At 42.7% G+C, this 4,176-nt stretch overlaps 1 pseudogene; it reads left to right on the top strand.

Moving 5' to 3' along the window:
- The first annotated feature begins 762 nt into the window (after nt 1-762).
- On the top strand, nt 763-2,651 carry LOC143757140 (E3 SUMO-protein ligase KIAA1586-like; annotated as a pseudogene).
- The last annotated feature ends 1,525 nt before the right edge of the window (nt 2,652-4,176 follow it).

Consider the following 4,176-nt stretch of genomic DNA (forward strand, 5'->3'; position numbering starts at 1 on the left):
CTATATTATGTTTTCATGTATGGATGAGGTAGCATTAGGTAGACTGCTTAGGCTATATAACAGAGTTTGGGAGGATTTAACAAAGAGTTGGAAGGAAGCAGTTGTAGTTCCAATTAGGAAACCAGGCAGTGTTCGAATTACGGGGGAGCTAAGGGGAGCTCGGCTCCCCTGAAAAGGACCTGGGCTCCCCTGAAAGCCTACTTTGAGACATTTAGGGGGAGCTCTAAAACACTGTCCATTTTTTGTGTCGCATATAGATTTTGATTTTCTGTACATTAAGGTTCCTGAAATAAATGATGATATTAAAAATGTGTCAGTGTTTATTCGCTCATTACATTACTATTTCCGAACATCTGTCTCCACTAATAAATGCAATGGTGTGTCTCCTGCTGTGACCATCCATGCTTGGCGGCGCTGCACTGAAATTACTACGTTTACGTCACCACTTGAACTTCTCACTGAGTTGGTATTTGAATGTTAGCTTAGCTTCAAGTTCAAAATATACTTTATTCGTTTTTTGGAACACTCTGTGGATACTAGTAATAAGAATGTCAAAAAGAAAGCAGCCAAACCTCAGTCAATTTGGATTTACAAAACAAACGAAGAGGAGTGATGACAGCGCACCAGCTACAACTAGCTTGCCGGTGTTACCGCCGGCGGCGCCGCCGCTAAAAGTTGCTGCTAGTGACAGCACCAGCACCGAGGATAGCGAGACTTGGGTGCCAGAAACCACCGCTGCGACTTGCAGCGGACCAGGCGATCATGCAACACCTTTCAACTGGACAACAAAGCGTTTGGAGTGAGTGGAGAATCAGGAATACATGGCTCTACTCCAAAAATCAGAAGTTAGGATGTACAGTATGCATGGAGGCAAAAAGCCTGTTGCTCGCCGAAAGAGCAACGGGAGTACATATGTCAGAGGAATGGATGAATGGAGAGGTCAGCAGCGAGTCACAGAATAACCTGCGAAAAAAGATTTACAAGCATCGGGACAGTTTGGCACACAAAAGAGCGGTTGAGATTTCGGAGGTGAAGGAAAAGGATGTGCTCCCAAACAAGGTGCTTGAAGTAAATGCTAATTTAATGCAAGAAACAGCTACGTCTTTCAGATCTGCTTATATGGTGGCCAAGGAAAGAATGACCATGCTTGTGCTGAAATAATCGGACATATCGCCAGTGAAATGAGAGCTAAATTTGTTTCAAAAATAAAAGAACTGGGATCACGAATCAGTATCACGATAGATGAGAGCACAGTTCATGGCCTGGCTTATATGATCATTTATGTGCGGTGTGACATGACAGGAACGGGGGAAGTGGATAATGTTTTTTTAGATATCGTTGAGCTTTCAGAAGGCACGGATGCCGAATCGATATAAAAAAGTTTGAGGAAAAGCTTGAGACAAGCGGGACTGGATGATGAGTTTCTGGGAAAAAATCTCATCTGCATTGCAACAGATGGAGCAGCGGTACTGACGGGCAGAGTCGGCGGACTCGTCACTAAACTCAAACAAGATTTCCCCAAAGTTCAGTCAATACACTGTCTAGCTCACCGACTTGAGTTAGCTGTCAAAGACTCACTTAAGGAAGTAGCTGGATGTTACCAATTTGAGTTTTTTATCTCAAAACTTTACGCCCTCTATAACCAGTCATCAAAAAACGCCCGTTTGCTCCAGGAGGCAGCTACAGGTTTGAACATGCAAATCCTAAAAATAGGTCAAATCTTTACAATTCGTTGGGTGGCTAGTAGTTTTCGCACTGTGAAGGCAGTATGGAACGATTATCCTGCACTGGCGCACCAATTCAGAACAGCCATGGAAGACACATCTCGCTGCGACACAGAGAGGCAGAAATTCAGGGGCCTGCACAAACTCTTTACAAGCACAGGTTTTTTGGCTGATTTGGCATGTATGAAGGATGTCCTGCGAGAACTACAAAATCTGTCGCTAAAACTGCAACGCAAACAAACATCTTTAGTTGATGCAAGTTGCCACATTCAGCAGACCATTGACGTCTTGACAGCCATGAAAGCAAGTGGAGGAAAATCCACACAAAAAGCCGAACAACGCATATCGACTGGCCTGTTCAAAGATGTTGAGCTTTCAGAGAGCAGGCCGAAGATAAACCGTCTTCAGTTCAATCAGTCTATTATCAACAGACTAAAGAAAAGACTGCCCGAACCGGACCTTGTCCAGATGCTGAAACCGCTGGATAAACGCTTTTGGCCACAGCAACATAGCGCCCGTATCCTATATGGGGAAACTGAAGTTCGAGCATTGGCAAAAACACTTGGAGAACCGGCCCGAGAGGCTCTCGAGGAGTTCCGGGACTTTAAGTTGCAAAACAGAGCACCAGGGAAAACGCTTGTCAAACTTCAAACAGCAAGTCTGACCTACTTGCCGTCCTCAGCTGAGTGTGAGAGGGGATTTTCTGCCGTGAATTCTACTGACAGCAAGTATCGCAACAAGTTGCGTGAACAAAGCCTCTCCTCGCTTCTCTTCGTGGATCTGAATGGACCCCCTTTGGAGCAATTTGACCCTCTGCCTTTTGTATCATCTTGGATTAAAGCCGGTCACCGACCCTCAACATCCTGGGTTACAGGACGGAAAGCAAAGACAGAAGACCCCAGGCCTCTGTGGTCACTTCTTATTTAAGGTAAGTAAATCATGGAATTCTTATTTAAGGTTAGTAAATCATGGAATTACTTACTTGATCTGTGCGTTTGTGAGGATTGGCCCTAATCCTATTTAATATTGATGTATTTTTTTATGATTGTTATGTGAGTTATTCTGTTTTTATCATTATTTGCATGATGTAGGCCTAAGCGCGGTTGATTCAGAACCGTGGACAGAGCTGTTTGCCCTTACACTGACAACACGGACTGACGCTTGCGTTTTGAAGTAAACGGTTTACTAAGTAAACAATATGTAATTGTTTATATTTATATTGGGGCATGTTGTTACATTTTGAAAGTTTTAAATGTTACAAATGTATACAATTTATAAATTCTCAGCCTATTTGTTAATCAGAACAATGTTTTGAATTTTTTTTTTAACATGTTAATGTTACGTGTTTGCTGTTAAATTCTTATGCGTTTCATAATTGTTTTTTTGTTTTAACTTTGTTGAACAGTCAGTAATAGGCTATTTATTAGTCTTTGTAATGTACCCCATATACTGTAATGGGTCAACATGCCCTACAAAAGGTCAACGTGTTTAATAAACTGCATTTTTATATGGAAAATAATAGTAAAAAATTCTATCTTGTATCTTCTATCTGTAAACCTATTGTTTTAAATTCCCGAGCATGCACCAAAAGCGTTAAAGTCAGTCTGGGTCAGGGAGGATCGGAAAATAGGGCTCCCCCGAAAGCCACTTTGTAATTCGAACCCTGAAACCAGGGAAGGATCCAACAAAACCTACTAGCTATAGGCCAATTGCTTTAACATCGCATGTGTGTAAAGTTATGGAACGAATGATAACGGACAGACCGGTTTATTTTTTGGAGAAGACGGGATTAATTACATCATGTCAAAGTGGATTCAGGAAGGGGACGGGAACAATGGATCCAGTGTTATGCCTAGAAGACGAAATAAGGGAAGCCCAGGTTAATAAGGAAACAGTGGTAGCGGTATTTTTTGACGTGGAGAAAGCATATGACATGATGTGGAAAGAGGGTCTGATGATTGAACTGGATAAATTGGGAATAGGAGGTGGGGCTTGTAGTGTTGCAAATTATTAAATGTTTTATTTAGGTTCAACAGTATTTTTAACTGAGAAAGTGCACACACTGTTTTCCATTTTGAGGCAATCAAAGTTTCGGACATTAACCTCTTGTCACATCTCAAAGGTCAGCTGGGCCTTTTGTTGATCTAATCCGGCTGATTGGATTAGCATCTCATGCACTGAGTTACCTGGCACCTGCTCACAGTGCCAAGACCACTGGTAAATGGTTTACTGACCATGGTATTACTGTGCTCAATTGGCCTGCCAATTCTCCTGACCTGAACCCCATAGAGAATCTGTGGGATATTGTGAAGAGAAAGTTGAGAGACGCAAGACCCAACACTCTGGATGAGCTTAAGGCCGCTATCGAAGCATCCTGGGCCTCCATAACACCTCAGCAGTGCCACAGGCTGATTGCCTCCATGCCACGCCGCATTGAAGCAGTCATTTCTGC

Source organism: Siphateles boraxobius, unplaced genomic scaffold (genome assembly GCF_051911475.1).
Source record: "Siphateles boraxobius isolate OS27281-9 unplaced genomic scaffold, OSU_SipBor_1 30, whole genome shotgun sequence".
NCBI classification, from domain to species: domain Eukaryota; kingdom Metazoa; phylum Chordata; class Actinopteri; order Cypriniformes; family Leuciscidae; genus Siphateles; species Siphateles boraxobius.